General features: G+C 43.0%; 1 pseudogene; it reads right to left on the bottom strand.

Moving 5' to 3' along the window:
• Nucleotides 1–1,731: 1,731 nt before the first annotated feature.
• Nucleotides 1,732–2,776, bottom strand: LOC146810401 (elongation factor 1-gamma pseudogene; annotated as a pseudogene).
• Nucleotides 2,777–23,924: the final 21,148 nt, after the last annotated feature.

A 23,924-nucleotide genomic window follows, 5' to 3' on the forward strand; every position in this document is an offset into this window, starting at 1 on the left:
TACAAGTACTTTTTAGGCAATTGATAATGAACCTAAACACCAAGCAGTACAGCTCCACGTCAGGGGTAGTAAAAGCGTTAGATAATTATCCATATTCCATCCCAAATTCCGAAGCCTGCCCTGGCCCAGTTACGTTTAAGAAATCGAAAAAAAAAAATGGTGTCTTTAAAAAGGGCGCCAAACTGCTGGTACGAATAGAACTAGTGCAATGAGTAACATTCCTTCCACCTTAAATGCCTAATACGGTTGGTTGGTTAAGGGAGTTTATTCTGATAGCCCCCGCTACCCCTCTGCTCTCTCTTACTTAAAGCAAAGAACGCCCTTTGGCGCGCATGCTGTCAGTTGCCCCAGCAACGCGACGCTAAGCGCGGGAATAAGGAAGCCTCGGTAACGAAAGGGGCTTCTCGGACTGCATTACAATGGGAGGCAGGCCATTGTCGTGGTGTCATCCCCAACTCATCAAACCCGCGGGGGGCTCGCTCCCGGCAGCCAGAGTTCAGGCCAACCTCTGACCTCACTCCATTCCTGGAGTTTACTTTTTATTATGTTCATGAGACAGAGTCCCACAAGGACCATCGCCCGAGTATGGCGGCACTCACCCGGACCGTTGTGGCAGACAGAGTAAGGGGGCGTATGACCTTAAAAAACACATAAACTTTTGGAACTTTACCGAACATCATTGTCGCTGTATTCCTTACCTGCTCTTGATTGAAAAATGTTCTTAGATTGTTCGAACCAGAGCTTGTTCTTCAGACCTAAATAAATGTGGGCCAGGTTGGTAAAATGCTGTATTTTGCACCTTTCTGAGAGGTTCGTGGCATATTTGAAAATCACAAATATATTGCTGTTTATAGGTCTAGAGAAGGAGCTACAAAAAACAAGGCCTGCGTAGAGCACACTGGTGCCATGGCTCTGTGTCGAGGCCTTCTAGGAAGCAAGATGTCGCATGGACTGAAGTGACAGTGAATCTGTTGAGCTTGTGAATAATAGACTTGTCCACTGTACCTTCAACTTTGGCATTTACCTAGACTGGCAGTGGCAGTAACATAGTTTTGAGGGTTAAAGAATCAAGTGCCTGAATCGCGTGTAAATTGAGGGTCGTGGGTTTAAATCCTGACTCCACCTGCCGTGCTCCTGAGGCCGATAGCATGCGTGTTATTGGAGTGGGCTATTGATCCCCAGCTAGTAGACAATTCTGTTTTCAAAGTGTACAATAAGCTTTTACGTAATGTTGTTCTGATAGGTGTTTGCCTCTTCCCCTTTCCGGGATTGAGCAGAACAGTGGTTTTGGTTCATCTTTAGGAGTCAGAGGAAACATCTGGTCCTTAGAAATCTATGTTGTGTTTGATATTGTGTGCATTTTGTCTTGGCTATTAACATAGCCAGTGCTTGAAATGGAAAAATAGAAGTGCATGTACAATGTATCAAAGTGCCTTCTTGTTTCTGAGAAGTGCCGGTACTCTTTTTTTTTTTTTACAAAGCCAACTTAGTTTATTGTTCAATTTTCAGGAAAGGAAAGATGGTGCAATGCACCACAAAATAAGTTCCATCTAAACGTGCCCCAGCTAATACACAAGCCCGTTGTAGAAAGACCCAGCCCCTCCCTGAGCAGAGCAATGAATGTACATGTGCACAAACAGGCCACTTTTCTTTATTTCTCATGATCAGTTAATTGTAAACGTGATAGGCTCCATTTATGCATAGTCCACAGTAGGCAGAGTGACAGGGCGCTGTGTGGTGGAGTAGAGTTGTGCGTCTACCGCCAGGTGCAATGGGTCCCTTCACTTCCTGAATGTACCAAGCTTACGAGACATGGTCTTACTTGAAGATTTTGCCCTGGTTAAAAGGTTTGCCGATGTGCTTGAACTCTCCCTCCCACGTGAAGTATTCCTTCACCATTGTCTTGCACTCTTCGCTGTCCACATCCAACTTCCGCCAGGTATAGGACTCATAATCGATTTGCCAGTCCTCACTGAGCGTGAAAGCCAAGCCTGCCCGCGGAATACCCAGATGCCAGAGACAGTACTGTCATTGTGGCTTCCAGAGAGTATGACACTGGCAAAGCCAGTCTTGCGCAGTTTATCCAGACGCTGAAACATTCCTGTGATGAGGTTGCAGCTCTTGAAGGTCTGTGTTAGCTTCTCAGGAAAGCGGTACTCTCCATACCAGATCGACCAGCCCTCCTTGTCGAAGAGTTCCCAGAAGTATGGGATTGCCACAGCCAACGTGTCTTCATTCGAGTACTTCCTCTTGAACTCGTCCATGATGAAAGCGCTCTTTGGTAGGTGGGCATAGGGGTCCTTGGACTTCGGTTCTGAAGCTAGCACCTCATCACACTCATCAGACTCATCCTCAGCAGCAGGCTTCTACTCTTCCTTCTTTTTTTCCTTTTTCTCTTCCTTCTTGGGCTCCTTTTCCTTTTTGGGGGCTTCCTTCTTGGGCTGCGCCTCTGAGAACTTCTTAGCATCAAACTGCGCCATCTTTTCACAGAGTTTCACCTCCCCAAGGACACTCTGGAACTGTGGTTGGTTTACGCAGGTCTCAAACCTACGATTTGTGTTAACGTATGGCTCCCGGAAAGATGGTTCCAGGACCTGTTTGTAGAGCCAGAGGAGCGCACACACCACACCGAGATGTCAGCCAGGCTGACCCTCTACCCCACCAGGAATGTGCGCGTCCTCAGATGTTCATCCAGGGTGCTCAGCACACGCTTCACGCTTTCTACGCTTCACCAAGATGGCCGCCGGGACTCTTTACACATACCCTGACAACTGGAGGGCATTCAAGGTTCTTATTGCTGCTCAGTACAGTGGCGCAAAGATAACTGTCAAGTCTGCCCCCCCCTAGTTCCAGTTCGAACAAACCAACAAGACCCCCGAGTTTTTGAAGAAGTTTCCTTTGGGAAAGGTTCTGGCCTTCGAAGGAAATTACGGATTTTGTGTGTTTGAGAGTAACGCCATTGCTTACTATGTCAGTAACGATGAGCTTCGCGGCATTAACAGGAAGGCAGCTGCCCAAGTCATCCAGTGGGTCAGCTTTGCCGACAGCGAGATCGTCCCTCCCGCAAGCACCTGGCTGTTCCCCACCTTTGGGATAATGCAGTACAACAAGCAGGCCATGGAACATGCCAAGGAGGAGGTGAAGCGTGTGCTGAGCACCCTGGATGTGCCGGTACTCTTCAATTAAAGGTATTGCATTTCTCTTAAGAAGAACCTGTACTCTCCCTCTCAAAATAAAAAATTGCCGGTACTCCATACTGGACAGTACCGGCACAATACAGGCCCATTTAAAGCACTGAACATAGCCACTGGAATTACGCTACAGGGGAGAACAAAATTATGCTGCAAGAAAAGGCAAATATGTGGCTCAATGTGGCACATTTTCTGAGAGTATTATTTTCTTATTTTGTCATTTTTATACAATTTAAAACGATCTGTCAAGGGTTGCACCCTATTAGTACCAGTTTAACACCCAAAAACAGCAATAAGCAGCAAAAAGGGACCAGTCAACATCTGCAAAGGAAATCCACTGCGCAACAACACACGTCAACACGCATTTAGAAATTTTTTATATGCTTTAACTGAAAATATTTTTTGTGAAAAGTGGCAGATTATGCAGCAGATGATTCATTATGTGGCAAATCCATAATTATGCAGAAAATGCCACAGCTGCATAATTCCTGTGGCACTGGTAATAAAGAACACTTGCCCCTTAGGGCGATATAGTGTGTTTGGGTTTGGATAAATCTTTGTCTTGGGTAGAAAGAACACCTGTCACATTTGCTATTTTGTGTTTAGGTCTGAAGGAAGAACAATGTAGCCTTGTTTGGGTCTGATTTGAGTGAAAGGTTTCCACCTTACGCTGTCACCAAGGGGCCAGGGCTTTGCTTACATGTTCTCTTATCCCTGCCAACAGATCTGAATTTCTGTGTTGTAGGATTTAAAATCTGCACATCTCACAAATGGGTCAAACTGGCATAGGAACATGATGGGAGCTAATGTGATCACACCCAGGAGGTGCATTGAAATCCTTGTGGGAGCCAAGAGTGGCACCCGGTAGTAATAAGAGTTGAGACACACAAGAACCCTTTAACAGAGAGAATCCAAGGGCTAGAACCTTGTAAATGAGGAAAGAAGATATCCTCAGGCTGGACCCTGGCAACTCTTCATGGCCGTTGAGATGAGTCCACTCCTCCCCATGCTATTCTGTCATGGGCCTCCATACCTGCAATTGGCAGTTGTCTTGAAGTAACTTCCCTGACAGGTAGCAGGTGTGGGAGATTTACTTTGTTGGCACATGACGCAGGAAATAGTGAGTTATTAAATACAGTGGACCTCCATCTGGACAGCGTTACTGAATAGATTGCCAGCCACCTTAACCATTATGAGGCATGTTGTATAGTCCTCCAATAAATAAGGTAGTCACACCTGGCCAAGTCCTGAGGAGACCTCTTAGAGTCAGAGGTCATAACGCATTGACGGTATTGGTATCAAGGCACGTGGACCATAAACCTTTTGAGAAAACTGTGGAAGGGCAAGATAACTGATTAACTAGGCCCTAACACATCTCACTGTCAATACCTTGCCCAATTGTTCATTCAGAGTGGAATTTCAAGTAATGTAATGAACTCATTTCACCACATGTATGAAGAGAATTATTTGGGGTGGTGCCCTAATAGATTTTTATTGTTGTAATTTAGATAGTCATATATGGCACCATATTGTTGTCACTGGTTTTTGTTGGGGTGCACTTATGGTCACTCACTTTGGTGCAAGTACGTGATTTTGCAATTGATGGTGCCTTAAGCAATGCCATTAAGATTTTAAGAGAAGTATAATGATGTTTGAATGTTGTGCTCTGCTCTGGGAATTTTATATATAAAACTCTAAAGGATGAGAGAATTCTTCATTTAATGTTGGTGTGCAATTAATTTGCGTGATCTGACTGAACTTTACAGTCTGTATCCATTTGAATAACTGTTGAAGCAAGCAGGCGAGGCACCTTTTGTGGAGATGCTATTTCAATAGGCAGCACAGGGTCTCCACTGGGGGGCTGCTTTCCTGAACCACACAGGTGTGGAGGGATGATTTGTAGGGTATGAGAAATCCTCATAGAGGTATTCTCTAAGAAAGTGAGTCTTGTGACCTTCCAATGTGAATGTTGAGTGTGTAGTGGGTTGTCTTTGCGTGACGGTTTGCAGTAGGGATTCAGGACTTGCGATCCTCCTCCTAACTTGTGAGATGGTGTTCTCAGATGCTTTAAGGTTGTACTAGTCATACTTAGGTTGCAAGCTCTGCAGTTACTGGACCAGTCAGAGAGTCTCTCAAGCATTGTTTGATGAAAGACTCAGAGATGACGACGTCGGCTGAATGAAGACAGCAAAAACAACGTCAGCAAAGTGATCCAGGTCTATGTTCTGAACCTCAGTGGGTTTGTCATTTGTGAAAACATTGAACACAAAGTGTCTGAGGGTAAAATTGGATGAAGTATTGAAGGGATCTCCCTTTCTAGTCACATCCCATGGATGGGAGGGACTAATTTAGAGGAAACATGTCCTGGAGATTTGGATTGGACAATCAGATGTCCTACATGAGAGGTGGGCTGAGCTCAGGATGTAAAGTTTGGGATGGAGAGAGGCACAGCGGGTAAATCGTAGTGAGAAAATATGATTGAAGGAAGATATGAACATCAGTGATGCAAGGTTGTCTTTTTTTGAGTGGTTGGTGGGGCACTATTTGAAAGGTTATGAATTGCTCATATAAGGTGTGTGATGAAGTTTGTTGTGTATGTAATAAGAGCAACATGGAAATGTTTTTGTTCCTTATAATCATTATTATGCAGGAATCTTATGTGTTGTAATTCAGTGTTATCAGAGGAGGAGGCATAAAAGGCTAATAAAATGATGATTTGCTATGGTGTCATCATGGGGATTTAGAATGGACCGGTAAAGTGTCATTTTGTAGTGTCCTGCTGCCGCGACCACCGGCCATGTATTAAGCCTGCGGGGTCTTCATCATTTGTGATATGCTCGTGGATGGTGCTAGATAGGGTCTGCTTCTTCATCTTCCTCTCTACTCCTGTATCTTCCCCCGCCTCCTTTCTCCACCACCCGTATCTGCAGCATGTGGATCGATCCTTTATTTATTTACTCCACTCTTCTCTTGAAAGTAACACTCCCATAGCTGCCATATTTCTCTTTTATCTTTTTTTCCACAGCTCTCCTCTCTTTCCTCCTATCTTCTCTCTTCCTTGTGCACTATGCACCAAGGCAGGCTACTGGGGTGAGCAAAGTCTAATTGATGTCCTACAACAGAAAGATAGAATGGCCCCTTCTGATGCATTTTGTGTTTTTTTCTCTTTTTACAGAGCCTTTGCAATGAGCCCTCAGGAAGCGGGAAAGTGCTCCCACAAAACAGGTGTTGGCTTGCTGTGATTCAAACCACTGGTTCACAAAGTTGACTTTGGTATGTGGAAAGAATAAGGTCCAGATCTTTTGGATAATATTTCAAGGAATTTCTTGGAATTTGTTTCTCAGTATCTTTTGATACACTCAATAAAGAGAGAGAAGCCCCACGTACCAAAGGGACAGGGCGTTGCGTAGTCAAAGAAGAAGATAAATTCCCTTCGGTAACCAAATAAAATAATTCTTTAACCAATCATCTCAAATATACCACAAACCATTCATGTCAATAATACAAAAAACCCAATACCTATATTTGCAATGCCACAAGACAACATCTGACTAATAATGGAATGCCACCTATATTTTATTTAAAAAATGTTGAAACCATTAAAAATGTGTTCATTATACAGAATTCATAAATCTTCATATTATATAAAACACATATATCATTATACAATTGTATGTATTACATAGACAGCATATCAATTAGTCAAGAGGGAGATGCAAAAATTCATCAATTATTAAAAACAAATATTATATCACATATATAAATCCTACAAATAGTACATACACTATATCCACATATTAAAAACAATTAAAAGTGTACAGTCTAAAAGAAAGATAAAACAAAAGAAGAAGAGAGAGAGACAGACAGCAATTACGACAGTATGCTTATTAGTGGTTCATGGACTAATCCAGGTAAAAAAAACTCTCAAATGGCAGACATGTATGCAGTCCAAGTGTTTTTATCACAATGACTGGCTGGTACACATGATTTAGTTATCCCAAGCGTCAACGCGTTTCGGTGGCGTTCAAAGAGTAATGGCCACCTTTATCGAGACAAATATAATGTGCCTCTCCTTTTAGAATCTTCAAACAAATACCTATGTATAAATAAACATTACTTTGGCGATGTGATAATACCCGGTATCTTTATGTATCTTCATTGTGGGAGTTCCTAATACTGAGAAAAATTAAGGAACTGATAACTTTAGTACTATGTGTGTAGTTAGTAATGACTTTATTTATACATAGGTATTTGTTTGAAGATTCTAAAAGGAGAGGCACATTATATTTGTCTTGATAAAGGTGGCCATTACTCTGCGAACACCACCGAAACACGTCGACGCTTGGGATAAACTAAATCCAGGGTACCAGCCAGTCATTGTGATAAAAACACTTGGACTGCATACATGTCTGGCATTTGAGAATTGTTTTTCCTGGATTAGTCCACAAACCATTAATAAGTGTACTGTTGTAATTGCTGTCTATCTCTCTCTCTTCTTCTTTTGTTTTATCTTTCTTTTAGACTATACACTTTTAATTGTTTTTAATACGTGGATGTGTGTATGTACTATTTGTAGCATTTATATATGTGATATAATATTTGTTTTTGATACTTAATACATTTTTGCATCTCCCTCTTGATTAATTGATATGCTGTCTATGTAATACATAACATTTTATAATGATATATGTGTTTTATATAATAGGAAGATTTATGAATTCTGTATAACAAACACATTTTTAACGGTTTCAACAATTTTTAAATGAAATATAGGTGGCATTCCATTATTAGTCAGTCGTTGTCTTGTGGCATTTCAAATATAGGTATATGGGTTTTTTGTATGATTGACATGAACGGTGTGTGGTATATTTGAGATGATTGGTTGAAGATTTTTTTTATTTGGTGACCGAAGGGAATTTATCTTCTTCTTTTGATACACTGACCTAGAATCAATGTGAATGGAAGGCATTCAATATAATTGGAGAACAGAACTCTGTTATTTCAAAATGGAGAACTATTAACTTTAGGGCAATTCTTCTTCATTTCCACATGTGGACATGTTTTTCAAATAATAATCAGATTGATGTCTGATGTAATTACTGTTTATATTCATCTTTGTGTTAGGTAAACTAAACTGAATATAACTAGAACTGGGAGAAAGAAGGAAATCTTTGCTCCCCCCCCCCCCCAGAATCCTGTTATTTGGTGCGTAGTATGCAACTGTATTGTTACAAACAGATTAGGGTATTGTCAGGTGGTCTGAGCTTATGCAGGCCATAGAGATTTCTCTTTTATACTCTACATACCCTTCCTCCATTATACAGGTGGGTGAACCAACAAATTAACAGAGAGAGCTGAACCAAAGGTCGGGTCTAAAAGCACATGAACAAGCCTAGCCTTGTAAATATTTAGCATGGAAATCATGCATCAAACATCATGTTAAAGTATAATAACGTTTCTTCAGTATTCTAAAGAGTCCATTTCTTTAACACGCGGAAGTGTTGTATCTTAATACATCAGATTATATTTCCGAATTGAGAAGTATTTATTAAAAGTGAACGTTTTTAAACACGAACTGAGAAACCTTGCTGCTCTCGCCCTGGTGACAATATTATTAATGAATTAAGAGTTACGCCAATTTTCATATATATACCACATATGTGGCTTAGATTCATATGAATGATGGTGCAACATTACAGTCAGGGCAACTGGAATTATGCAGCATTTGAGGACCAAATTATGCTGCATAATGCAGCACATTCTAAGATGGCATTACCTCATTATTTTGTCATTTTTAAATCTTGCTTGTGCTTGTGAAATCTCTTGTAAATAAAAAAAAATGTAAAAAGGGTCTTAGAGCCTGCCCACTTCATACCTTTCTTTTCATTGGTTGGCTCGCATGTAACTCTCGTTTACTTGCTTTGTATTGGTCAGAGCACCTCTTGTACTCTGGCTTCCTTCTCCTGTGCTTGGAGCCTTCGCTCATGCCGTGGAGCTGAGACTACGTGCCATTTCCCGGGGCCAGTTTCCTTCTACTGGCCACATGCTTCCCAAGGTACTTTAAAAAAACGTTTACAAATGCATTCTCTAACATAGTGCATTTGTCTGCAGTCCACCCGCCCATGCCCCTGTCTGTGCTTTTCCCAATGCCCACCTGCTGTCCTTGGTTCTGCACAAACCTCCCTTCCCACCCCACCAGTATTGCTTCCTTGTCCCCCTCTACTCACACCTCCTGATCTCATGAATTTGAAGGCGCTCTCTTATGTGATAATAAACAATGGCACTTTGTGAAAAAAATTATTAGGATCACACAATATAGCTAAGCATGGAATCTGAGATTCATCCTAGTTTTTCACTGTGCAATTCAGCAACTTGACTGGTATCTCTTTCTGCCATCAAAGGTTAACGTTTGGCCCTTAATTCTTGGAGGATAAGATTAGGGTGTGGGTGACAGGCAGAATCAACATTTTATCTTGACAGTTTTACATACCGAAAACTTTGCCCAATGAAATAAGAGCACTTCACAACAGACACATGCTACCTTAGAGGTTTTTTACGGCACAACGAGAATTCCCGGGATTCACAAGAAGTTGAGCTGCGGTCGGGAAACCTGGTTCCCTGTGTTACATGGTTAGCAGCTCTAGCCAAAAAGGCACACTGTCTTCCACAAAAGCTTGGCTTGTTTTAACCTTTGAGGTTCCAAGAGAACTTCGAGCTGAGTCGGGACAAGTATCTGGCTGAAGTATTTTGGGGCTCACCCAACTCTATTCTCTTATATATAAACCCTTTCTTCCTGTCCCTGCCCTCGTGGCGCTTTTTAGGTTGAAGCCTATCAGACAACACACCTGTCTGGTTGAAAAGACATATTGGGGACATACTACAAGCTGTAGTATAAATGCATCCCACCCATTGCTTACCATTCGCTTTGCCTTTTGTCATTTACATTTGCGTGCTTTCTATTCACGGGCTTTATTTATTTTAGGCTATCTATCTTGAGTTAGTCCCTCCCATGGAGCACAGCCTATTTACCACCTTTCTGAGGGGCTCCTTGTATTCTTCCACAACTGCTCGTTTTGAGAATATTTTTTTCTTTTTTGTGAAGCTCTTCATGAGAATGCACGTTTTAAAACAGTCTGCCCTTGCATGCTTCTCCTCCCCGCCGCTCTCTGTATGGCTTCTGTAAGGCGTTTTGAGGGTTCTGCAGTAACTTTTACTTGAAGCTGTTACGGGTTTTTCCTCAGTTTTTGAGGCACAATTATGCATGAAAGTGTATGTTTTGTTCAAAGGTCACTTTTCACAGGGCTCCTTCACTAGCTGCCACAGCATGCCATCCACTGAGATGGAACAAGCTGTCATTTTTTTAACAACTGCTAAAATTTGTAAGTCAATTGGTGAAGAGAGCATGGTGTTATCTTTATAGCATGCAAACAAACATCCTTGGCCCATTTGCTGCCTGAACAGACTGTGTTTTCTGTTTCCACTTCTGTCTCCTTTTATAGTTCTTAACAATGGTAATGAAGTTTGAACCTCCAACTCAAAAGAAATCACCTTAGCACATGTTTGTATTACTTTGGGAAATGTACTGATACATTGCAGTAGTTAACAGTTCTGTTTAGTTTTCTATTGGGATGCCTTTCTGTTGGTTGCTTATTTACTGTCAGCAAGCATTCATTTGATCTTTTGGAATGTGCTTTCCACTACGTACAACACCTTTGCAAAAGTTGAATAAAAGTTACTTTCATTTAAAGTTTGGCAACTGAACATGCTGAGTGTTTCCCTTCTGCTTTTAATGCAATAATCGTATACATGCATATTGTTTTGTTTTCATAATGGTAGCATTTTCCCAACACACACAATGTTGCACATGTGCTTTTTTTGTAAGAAAAGCAATTAAAAATGTCTCTTTCCAAGCTGCGTTTGGACTCATCGTGTAAGGGAGACCATGTAATGTTTTTTCAAACGCCCATGTGCTTATTAGTAAACCCTCCAATTAATTGGATTATTAGGAACCCTATACAAAATAGTACATGTTGTAGGCTGCTGGCAATGGATCTGCAGTAAGCAGCAGCTAAAGGGACACATCTGCTTCTTGTCTCTATGCCTGTTTATAGCTTGTATCACTTCACCACGGAGATGCCTTTACCGCACATGCATTTACCATGGAAGGTAAGTATATATAAGGTACGTATATACTGCATGTATGATTTTATTTTTAAACCGCCCCGTTTTTATATTTTACTTGTACCCTGTGTTCACCATTACCCACCCCAAAACCCTAAATTACCCCTAGCACCCTTTACCACTACCCACCCCTAAACCCTAAAATTACCCTTACCTCCTTTTATCACTACTCACCCCTAGACCCTAAATTATCCTTACTACCCTTTACCACAACCCACCCCTAAGAGTACATATGTGTGTGTGTGTGTGTATATCTGTGTGTGTGTATATAAATATACACAGTGTATTTATTTTGGATCTATTGTACACCTGCAGATGGAGACAAAATAGAAAAATATCGGGAAGCTTATAAATGATAGTATGCCAATGAAAAAATAAAATGAACCCATGATGTGAGTTTGGCTAGTAGGACTTTGGTAGATTTACCCCAGAGGAAATTAAGATAGTGCATTATAGTTATGTTATGTTATGTTAAGGGCATTTATAGAGCGCAGCTGTTACCAAAAAGGTGTCCTGGCGCTTAGAGAAGGCCTAAAGAGGGATTGAGTCAAAGAGATGGGATATGGGGGATCAATAATTGAAGAGAAATGTTTTCAATGTCTTTCGGAATGGAAGAAGATTGGTCGTACTTCTTAGAGATACAGGAAGAGCATTCCATGCATTGGCTGCATTGACCACAAAACTTCACCACCCCAATTGGCCTTCTTCACTCTGGGAACTGTTACCAGTTTAGCATCCGAGGATCGTAAGGTTCTGGTGGGGGAGTACCAGTAGAGTTGCTGTATTAAGAATTCATACAAAAAACAATGGTCCTGAACCAATAATTGAAAAATGCGAAAAATTGTTTGCTCACTAAGTTAAATCATTTACTAAGTCACGAGCAGAATTACTTTAAGGAGGCTCACAATATTAAATATGAAATTAAGAAAGAGAAAGGAAAAAAGGGGGGCAACATCCAGTACATATGTTACTATACATTTATTACTTAGAACGTATTTTGATTACAATGTTTTAACAATAAAAGCACATAAGGTTGCTCCTGAGGGAACGTGCAAAAAGCAAGAGGTGATAGAGGGTGGTTTGGTGTGACAGAGAAAGATGAAATATAGTAATGGAAAACTTTTTGAATTCACAAAATAAATCGGTTATAATTCACCGTCAAATTACAATTGAGAAATAGCCTGGCCACAATTCAAATTACAAAATACATTTATGTAATTTAGAAGAAAACCAATTAATGGTCTGGCACGAAAAAAGGGGGGAGGTTTTTTTGCGTCCCAGGCGATTAAGGGAGGAGCGTCGACGTTTCGACCCGTCTTGAGGGCCTTGCGGAATTTTAACCCTTGGCCGTGCGGGTCTTCATCAGGACCGGAGGGGCAACCTGAGTGACTCGGAATAATTCGAAAGCCTAAAAATTAATTAAGATAGAGGTAAGGATGTTGTCCTATAATTCATCAAAAGACAAAGGGAAAAACCCAATGAGACTGTTTACCTGGTATTAATCCAGGGTCCAATTCAATGGGGACGTATACCAATTATTCTTGGAGGTATTAGGCTGAGTATCTGAAAATTTATGTAAATATATAATTAGAAAAACGACTAATATGTCGAGATAATGAATATTACTAGCACAAAGGGGGACCCATGTTTACCTGGGAATCTTCAAAGGCCCATTATCACGTCTAGAGGTTGAGAGATTCAAGGCTGTCAAATAATAATGAAGGGGGATTAGTATTAAATTATGAGGTAACCGAGAACAACGTCAGTACAGGTCACAAAAGTGATGAAGGATTACCTGGTGACTGAACAAATCAGTAGGAACCCATTATCCCGAATTGGCAGCAGTGCACAATAGAATAGGCACGGGTGCGGGGCCACACACGCCGAACGTCTTAGAGCTGAGGGCTCACTATCTGTGAAAGATACACGGAACATGACTTAATGAGCCTGCTAGGCCACGGCAACGAGCAACGCCAACGGCAACGAGCAGCGCTAAAGCAGGGGATAAATCCCGTTTACCTGAGGTCGTGAGGGAAAACTGCTTGCGTCTCGTAATGTTTGCAGTCTGGGCTGATAAAAAAGCGAAGTATTAGAATAATGGTTTAGGATGTTGGCAGTGTGTAATCCAAGGGATTCTAACGAAATTTAACGAAATTTACCGTTTGTCTTGTGCTGATCGATCACAGCCCGTCTCGCTGGGTAGCCGCAGTGAATGCACTGAGGCGCGAAAATTCAATCACCGGGGCAACCGTCAGCGTACTAATGACGGTATACGGGAAAGAGTTGAAAGACTACAAAATTCTTCCGGTGACTTCCCAACAGGGACTAATGAATAGCTGTGCAAGGCGGCATGGTATGGACGTTGTGATGACAATTTGTAGAACATATATACAAATATAAAATTAAAAATGACATACGCATGGCAGTGTTGCATATGAACATAATACAATTTCAGAGGTGCAATTTTGATCAGTGCTTGACAATTGAAACATACATTTACACACAACATATATTTGAGAATATATACATATATTTACAAACACGAGATATTTGAAAACAACCAACTCATCTGTGATGTCAACACGGTAGTGATATCATGTATTTACGTATTTTTGGACGTATTCAGATATACGTAAACGAATGAGGAGGGGTCCATATCTAGATCCTCAGTGTAGAGCCCTACACTAAGAGTGCGTTCCGTACAGTATATACAATGGATTGATAATGGTTAAAATGCATTACCCATTATTCATAATGGAGACCTGTTTACTAGTTTCCTCAAGCTCATTTAAACCTCGCGTCACAGTGTCTAGGGAATAGATCCATCTGCATTCGCGTTTGTTAAGTATATCAGTAAAGTCTCCACCTCTAGGGTTGGGCTTAACTTTCTCAAGTACCCACCACCTCAGACTGTCCGCACTGTGTTCGAAAAAGGAAGATTTCTTCAATGAATCAGCAGGACTTTTAGCCAGACTTATTGATCATGGCTATCCCATCAGGCTTCTAAAAAAAGCACGAAAAAGGGCTTGGCACAATCATAGGGAATTCCTTCTGACCCCAAAAACAAGGGAAAAGAGCAATGAGGAACGGTTGGTATGTGTGACTACATTTAACACAAAGAGTAACATTATCAAAAAGGCCATTAACCAACACTGGCATCTGGTGGCTGACGAGCTAGGAAATATCCCGACTCCACTACACGCCTTCAAAAAAGGCAAGAACATTAGGGATTATCTGGTCTATTGCAGATCTCCCGAGGCTTCGCCGGGAGCAACGGTGTTTCTTTTACTTCCCTGACGTCTTGTTTTAATCGACTTGTGCCTACCTGCGCATTTCGCTCAGCGCTCAGGAACCAGCGCCAGCAACTTCCTGACTGCCCCTTCGCCTGCTTTCACGACCCAGACAGCCAGACCCCCTCCGCTGATCGCCCCCTCCTTGCCTCGCGTGGGGAGTGGGACGGGCGGCCAGTACACCTTGGGCGGGTCTGGGCTGGGCGTGCACTACTCTGGCTCCTCCACCCCCTGCCACGCCCCACTCAAAACTCCCCCCACATGTGTCCCTATATAATCACTTCCCCTCACCGCCGGCGCAGCGGGCGGGCGCAGCGGGCGCGACGAAGGCGCGCCGAAGTTGCGCCTAAGTTAAGCCCGTCTGCGCCCGTCCGCGGCCGACCGGGGCCAGGGGCACAATACCCTGCCCAAATCATTTCTTACACTCCTTCCCAGCTTCACAGGCTACAGGGTCCGTGGGTTCTATCTGCCTCCACACACTCACGGATATCCCAGCTAGATTTATCCCCTCCTTCTCACTGTTCCTGTTCTTTCACTTCTCCTATCCCGGTCCCCCCTTCCACAGAAGCCGTCAATACTGCCCCAGTTAAGACCCTTAAGGCGTATTATCTGAATACCAGATCGGCGGTGGCTCATTCACATGAACTATCAGTGTTGTTAGATCATCATGCACCAGATCTTCTCCTTTTAACCGAGACATGGTTCTGTGATGACTCCCTACCCACCTTGCTAGCTACATTGCCCGCCCCCTACTATGCACTTCGGGCCGATCGTTCATCCGGCAGAACGGGGGGTGGCGTCGCGGTCATTGCCCGTTCTGATCTTCCATTTCAACTGCTCTCTCTCCCCGATATTGCCACCACAGAGTATCTTGCTATTCGAACCACGTCCACATCCCCCCCTCTCACCTGTCTTCTCATTTATCGACCTCCCCAGTCGCCTCTACGATTTCTCCCTGATTTCCAGGAGGTGTTAGCCACCCTCTCTGTCAATAACTCTTCAGTGTTATTACTGGGTGATTTTAATTTCTGGCCCTCCGACCCAGCAGAGTGTTCATCTTCTAGAGAGTTTTCAGACACACTTTTATCTCTTAATTTTGTTTCTCACGTATCTTCCCCAACTCACGTCAAGGGGCATATCTTGGACCAGATTTGGTCCTTGAACTGCCCTGTTAACTCCCTTCTTATCTCTCCTTGCACTTGGTCTGATCATCACCTGATTTCTTTTGTTCTTCCTATCAGTTCTCCAGTTAGGGCCCCCCTTCCTAATAATGTCTGGGTCCGCTCGTGGAGTAGAGTTGACCCGGCGAACTTATCAGCTCTTTTAAGTGCTTCCTATCCCGTCTTACACGGGCTTTCCACCTCGGCTCAGGTTAATAGCATTGAACAATGGCTCTCCTCAGCCAGTGAGTCCATTGCCCCCTTGAAACGTCTGACTTCCAAGCGAGAGAAAGATGCCAACCTGTGGTTTACCGATGACTTGAAAACCATCAAATTATCGGTACGCCGTGCTGAGAGGGCCTGGAGGAGAAACTATTGTCCCATCTTAAGAGCTGATTTTACCACCCTTTTAGCTCAATATAAGAATGCCATCTTGGCCGCTAAAACGGCCTATTTCTCCTCCAAGATCCTCACAGCCGAGAACCAATCTAGGGAAATTCTCTCGATTGTTCAGAACCTAGCCTTTTCAGATCGTACCTCTCTTAAGCCCTCTCCTTCCCTTGCCCTTTGTCACTCTCTGAACAGCTTTTTCATTGATAAAATTGCTGCCATTAAAGCTAATATCCCTGCACCTTCCCCGTCTTTTGTTGATCCTCAGTGCCCTCCTTCCCAAGGACAATTAAACTCTCTCCCTCTTCTGACCAAGGAATCCTTCACATCCTTAATCCCCCTTGTAAAATCTGGCTCTCCCCTTGACACCTGTCCCGCTCAAATACTTCGTCACATTTACATTTCTTGCCCTGATCCTCCCCTTCACTTACTAAACAGTTCACTCTCTCAGGGGGTTGTTCCCAACCCCTTGAAATCAGCTATCATTTTACCCATTTTAAAAAAACCTGGCGCAGACCCCTCGATCCCAGCCAATTTTCGCCCCATTTCTCTCCTACCATTTTTGGCTAAGGTGCTTGAGCGCCATGTCACCAGGTCTCTGAGCACCTTTGTGGAAGAAAATGGGGTATTGGCTGCCCGCCAGGCTGGTTTTCGCCCCGCACACTCTACGGAGTCCGTAGTTCTTTCGGTCCTTGACAACCTCAGGGAGGGGAGGGACACCAATCAATTCCAGGCACTGGTCCTCCTCGATCTCTCTGCCGCCTTCGACACGGTGGATCATACCATCTTACTTTCCCGTGTCGCGGCGGCGGGGATCGGGGGTACGGCCCTGGTTTGGTTGTCCTCCTTCCTGAGGGACCGCACCCAGGCAGTTCGCCTGGGTGACTTCACTGCGGACTTTCGGAAAGTTCTGGGCGGGGTCCCCCAAGGCTCCTCCCTTTCACCTCTTCTGTTTAATCTTTACATTTCTCCCCTCATTTTTTCTTTACAACAAATGGAGGTCTTCGTATACAACTATGCGGATGACCTCCAACTTGTCTTTAATCTGTCCTCTTCTTCTGCCTCTATCTCTAATTTCCAGTCCACTATGATTTTCATCAGGGACTGGATGGATTTCAACCACCTGAAACTCAACCCTGATAAGACCGAGTTGGTGTTGACGGGTGGTTGTTCCAGTCCCTGGTCTTCACTCTTTTGGCCCCCTTCCCTTGGTCCCTCTCCGGTCCCCTCTACTTCGGTCAAAACCCTTGGTATTAAACTCAACTCTCACCTTACCCTTCACTCCCAGGTTAGTTTTGTGGTTTCTTCCTCTTTTCTGTCTCTTCGCACCATCCGCAGGGTCTCTCGATTTTTCACCTTTGAGGCCTTGAAGTTGATCGTCCTTGCAATGGTCATCTCCCGCCTGGATTATGGCAACGCCCTATATGCAGGTATACCTGCATATAGTCTCAGGCGGTTGCAGATGATCCAAAACCAGGCGGCTCGGCTGGTCTTTAACCTTCCTAAACCCTCACATGTCACCCCCCTTCTGAAACTTTTACATTGGCTTCCGGTTCGGGAACGTATCCAATTCAAGCTTGCATCTATCACTTACCAGGCTCGATTGGGTACGGCCCCTGCATTCATTTCTTCGGAGATTATCCCCTACTTGCCAACTAGGGAGCTCCGATCTTCTTCCCAATCCCTCCTGATAGTTCCCCGGTTTCGCCGGAAAAAGTGGGGGGGCTCAAAATTTGCGACCCTTGCCCCAACCCTTTGGAACTCATTACCCCTTGATCTCAGATCCCTAACCCCATATTCCCAGTTTCGAAAGAAACTTAAAGCCTACTTCTTCAGCAAAATTTTCATTTAATCCTCTGTTACCCGACCTCCCTTCCTTGCCTATTGAGGAGATCTGCCAGTTACAGCGCCATGAAACCGCTGGTGTAAGAGCGCTATATAAGAATTTTTAAACTCAAACTCAAACTCAAACTCTGGTCAAATCTCTACTACCCACACCCCGTACATCGGGCCAGACGACTTTATGGGGTACTCCGGTCAGTGGACACCACAAGTGTGGCTCATGTAAAGCATGCCCACTGACTAAGAATATCAATGAATTTAACCATAATAATCAGACCTACACACTAAAGGAACACAGTAACTGCAACACATCGGGAGTAATTTATGAAATTGTCTGTCCATGTGACTTTATGTACGTGGGTCAGACAATCCAGAAGGTGAAGTGCCGTATTCTACAGCATTGTAGTCGCATTCGCTGTAGGACATCGGGTGGTCCCCTGGTGGAACATTTCACGAGGTTCGAACACAGTGCGGACAGTCTGAGGTGGTGGGTACTTGAGAAAGTTAAGCCCAACCCTAGAGGTGGAGACTTTACTGATATACTTAACAAACGCGAATGCAGATGGATCTATTCCCTAGACACTGTGACGCGAGGTTAAAACGAGCTTGAGGAAACTAGTAAACAGGTCTCCATTAAGAATAATGGGTAATGCGTTTTAACCATTATCAATCCATTGTATATACTGTACGGAACGCACTCTTAGTGTAGGGCTCTACACTGAGGATCTAGATATTGACCCCTCCTCATTCGTTTACGTATCTCTGAATACGTCCAAAAATACGTAAATACATGATATCACTACCGTGTTGACATCACAGATGAGTTGGTTGTTTTCAAATATCTGGTGTTTGTAAATATATGTATATATTCTCAAATATATGTTGTGTGTAAATGTATGTTTCAATTGTCAAGCGCTGATCAAAATTGCACCTCTGAAATTGTATTATGTTCATATGCAACACTGCCATGCGTATGTCATTTTTAATTTGATATTTGTATATATGTTCTACAAATTGTCATCACAACGTCCATACCATGCCGCCTTGCACAGCTATTCATTAGTCCCTGTTGGGAAGTCACCGGAAGAATTTTGTAGTCTTTCAACTCTTTCCCGTATACCGTCATTAGTACGCTGACGGTTGCCCCGGTAATTGAATTTTCGCGCCTCAGCTCATTCACTGCGGCTACCCAGCGAGACGGGCTGTGATCGATCAGCACAAGACAAACGGTAAATTTCGTTAAATTTCCTTAGAATCCCTTGGATTACACACTGCCAACATCCTAAACCATTATTCTAATACTTCGCTTTTTTATCAGCCCAGACTGCAAACATTACGAGACGCAAGCAGTTTTCCCTCACGGCCTCAGGGAAACGGGATTTATCCCCTGCTTTAGCGCTGCTCATTGCCGTTGGCGTTGCTCGTTGTCGTGGCCTAGCAGGCTCATTAAGTCATGTTCCGTGTATCTTTCACAGATAGTGAGCCCTCAGCTCTAAGACGTTCGGCGTGTGTGGCCCCACACCCGTGCCTATTCTATTGTGCACTGCTGCCAATTCGGGATAATGGGTTCCTACTGATTTGTTCAGTCACCAGGTAATCCTTCATCACTTTTGTGACCTGTACTGACGTTGTTCTCGGTTACCTCATAATTTAATACTAATCCCCCTTCATTATTATTTGACAGCCTTGAATCTCTCAACCCCTAGACGTGATAATGGGCCTTTGAAGATTCCCAGGTAAACATGGGTCCCCCTTTGCGCTAGTAATATTCATTATCTCGACATATTAGTCGTTTTTCTAATTATATATTTACATAAGTTTTCAGATACTCAGCCTAATACCTCCAAGAATAATTGGTATACGTCCCCATTGAATTGGACCCTGGATTAATACCAGGTAAACAGTCTCAATGGGTTTTTCCCTTTGTCTTTTGATGAATTATAGGACAACATCCTTACCTCTATCTTAATTAATTTTTAGGCTTTCGAATTATTCCGAGTCACTCAGGTTGCCCCTCCGGTCCTGATGAAGACCCGCACGGCCAAGGGTTAAAATTCCGCAAGGCCCTCAAGGCGGGCCGAAACGTCGACGCTCCTCCCTTAATCGCCTGGGACACAAAAAAACCTCCCCCCTTTTTTCGTGCCAGACCATTAATTGGTTTTCTTCTAAATTACATAAATGTATTTTGTAATTTGAATTGTGGCCAGGCAATTTCTCAATTGTAATTTGACGGTGAATTATAACCGATTTATTTTGTGAATTCAAAAAGTTTTCCATTACTATATTTCATCTTTCTCTGTCTCACCAAATCACCCTCTATCACCTCTTGCTTTTTGCACATTCCCTCAGGAGCAACCTTATGTGCTTTTATTGTTAGAACATTGTAATCAAAATACGTTCTAAGTAATAAATGTATAGTAACATATGTACTGGATGTTGCCCCCCTTTTTCCCTTTCTCTTTCTTAATTTCATATTTAATATTGTGAGCCTCCTTAAAGTAATTCTGCTCGTGACTTAGTAAATGATTTAACTTAGTGAGCAAACAATTTTTCGCATTTTTCAATTATTGGTTCAGGACCATTGTTTTTTGTACTAATTCTGCGCCCAGGTCCTTGACTACTGGGATACCCCATTTTTGTAATGGTATTAAGAATTCAGGCCCCATTCCATGAAGGGCCCTAAAATAGTCATTTACACGAACCACTAAGGGGACAGCCACATCACATACAAAGCTGTACATGTGTTTTTATAACAGTGAGTGACTGTTTTATGCTGGTCAACATGAATACTAACTTGGCCAGAGATGTGTTTTAGTTTCTACTTTTAATTAACCTTCGCTTCTTAATTTTTCCACTTCTTGAACTAAAATTTGTTTGTATCTGCTCTTTCTGTTTGCTTTGTTACCCCCGAGAAAAGGTTATTTTTTGGTTGGGCCTTCCAGACAGCACGTTGTCTGGTTGCAAAATACATTGTGGGCTTTCCTAGAGCATAACATGACATTGGAGCCCACCCGTTGATTACTATTAGTTTCTCTTCTGTTACTCTCAAGTGTTTGCTTCTTATTAGATTTTGTTTGTCAGTCTTATGTTGGGTCATGCCATGAAGCATAGCCTCTTTACTCATATCTTTGAATGGCTGGCTTCTGTGTGTCCTCTGCTTTCTTTTAGGGAACTACTTCTTTCTTTTCGTGTAAGCACTCTATTAGAGTGTATGTCATTTCCAGTTGTTTGCCTTGTGTGCTTTTATCGCCCCTTGCACTCTGTCCATGTACTTCTCTACCACCACTCACACTTGTGTTGTTCTCTTGCCCTTGTGCTTCTGCCTCCTGCACTCGATGTATGTTGCTCCTTTTAACTGGGTGCTTTTGCCTGCACACTTCACATTGCTCTCCTTCATCCATGTTCTTTTCTACTTGATTCTTCTCTTCATCTGCTGTGTTGCTAGGCTCTACCCACAACCAGCTCATTCATTATTTATTTATTCCTTTTTATTCCTTAAAAACGTGCTCTGAACTCCATGTCAAAACAATGTTACTTTTTCTTAATTTACCGATCCATCTTGGATCTGTAAATTAAAAGAGAAAACAGTCCCTTCTGTAAGTGTGTGCATGTGTGTTGAATGCATGCACGTTCCTGTAAAATGAGTCATGTCATTAACTTTTTTCCCCACGCTGATGCACAGCAGCTATGACGCCATTCCAGGTATGCCTAGGAGCTCCATTTCCATGCTGTGACATGGAGGCCTTGGCATTACATCTTTCGGCATATCCTTGGAGTCCAGGAGCTACAGCGGCGATTTTCAGTGAAGCGTGGGCAGCTGCCATTTTATGAGCGCGTTACCCACTTTTTAGGTCTCACTGAGTCAGCGCGCATGCGCTGCTCGGAGAGACTTTAGTAAGGGCTTTAAAAAATGCTACCGTCGGCTACAGCTTGCAGTGCATGTGCGCGGGCGCGCGCAAGCTGTGGCCGGCGCTAGCATTTTTCCCCCCTAGCTTTTTAACCAGCTTGCTCCCAGATGGGGAGAGTACGTACGGGAATTCGCTCACCAGACTGTTCCGGATTGCGAGGTAAGAGAACAATGCGTGGATGAGAGGCAGCGCCAACGGAGCAGTATTACAGGTCCGGGCGTTTCCTGATGTAGCATTGTGTTTGGGGAACAAAATCTTTAATGACGTAATTGACAAATTGACCGAGAGGTTCCAGTATGGAGCCACAGCCTGAGACTATGGGTCGGCCAGGTGGAGTCATGAGGTTTTTGTGAATTTTGGGGAGTGTGTAAAAAACTGGTATTCTAGGTGATTTCACATTGAGAAATTGGAATTCTTTCTTGCTCAGAAAGCCCTCATTTTTTGCCTCAGTGCTGATTTGAAGGATAAGTCCCTGAAGTTCCTTAGTGGGGTTAGTTGGTAGCCTGCAGTAATGACCAGTGTTTTGTAGTTGGCTAAGTATTTCAGCTTTATAGGAGTCTATTTCTTGTAGGACGATACCCCCGCCCTTGTCTGCTGATTTGATTACAAGGGAGTTGTTCTTTTTCAATGTACCTATGGCCAGCTTCTCTTGAAGAGTTATGTTGTAGGGAATACATTGTTTTTTGTTTTCAAGTACATTGAGGTCTTTTAGCACCATTTTCTCAAAAGTAATGATTTCACCCGGTATCATGTTGGATGTCGGTGAGAATGTGGATGGTGGGCGGAATGGTGTGTTTGAGACAGAATTAGGTGTGGGATTCTGTAAAAAATAAGCATGCAGGCATAGCCGTCTGAAAAATCTGTGTAGTTCCATGTGTAATACCAGGAAGTCAGGGTGGGTGGTCGGTACAAAGGATAAGCCTTTACGCAGGAGGGATAGTTCAGAGTTAGCTAAGTTGTGGGTCGATAAATTGAAGATAGGGATAGTATCTAGCTGTCCTTGATGGGTATTATCTGGGTTTACCATTGGTAAAATTTCTGTCTGGTTTGGCGTTCGCTGGGTGGATTGTACCACCGCTGAGCTTGTTTTACACGCCCCCGTTTTCGTTGTTCTGTTTGGCCTCTCCCTAAAAAATTAAGGTTTCTGTTGGAAGTGCTGGGGCCTTCGCCTGAGTCTGAGTTGTCAGATGATTCGACTGAAGTATCTGAGAATCCCACTAAGGTGTTACGTTTGTTAAAGCGGCCCCAAGGCCTGTTGTTTTGAGGGTTCGTATATGTCCTATTAGTATAAAAATCTTTCTGTAAGTAAGGATAAGTTTGTTCAGTGGAATAGGATTTGATGTCTTTTTTGACTTTTAGTGACTTTTTATTTTGTTCAATTCTGTGAAAATCATCCACAGTTTTCTGCACTTGATCAATTAGTTTTTTACTTTCCGTGACCGAGCTATACTCTTTAATCTGTTTCTCAATCTCCAGTATTTCCTCGTTAAGTGTCTTCAGTGTTTCAGTAGATATATCAATCCCTAAGACTAACCAGTGTCTTGAACAGGTGGTGCCTATATAGCTAAAATTATTAATATATTTCGGGTTATCTATAAATATGCCTGGAATATTCCTAACCTGTAGTCCTACAGGGATTATGTTGGCTTTAAGATATTCTGTAAGCATCCGAACCATGAGTTGCAGACGGACCTGTTGTGATCGGCAAGCAACCTGAACTTTCGCGGACACCGTCACAGGAATTCCTGCACCATCGGCGCCGCCCTTCATCCACGCAATCTAATCCTACCTTGCATATCAGAAAAGTTAGGTGAGCCTATTCCCGCACAAACTCCGCACCTCTGTTATCACCTTAATTAGTACTTACTTATCCCATCTTCCCTTTCAGCCCACGCTACTTCATCTCCAACATGGACCCCCTCTCCCCTTACTCGCTTATCAGGTGAGCACTCTACCCATACA

The sequence above is a fragment of the Triturus cristatus genome, chromosome 7, assembly GCF_964204655.1.
Source record: "Triturus cristatus chromosome 7, aTriCri1.1, whole genome shotgun sequence".
Lineage (NCBI taxonomy): Eukaryota > Metazoa > Chordata > Amphibia > Caudata > Salamandridae > Triturus > Triturus cristatus.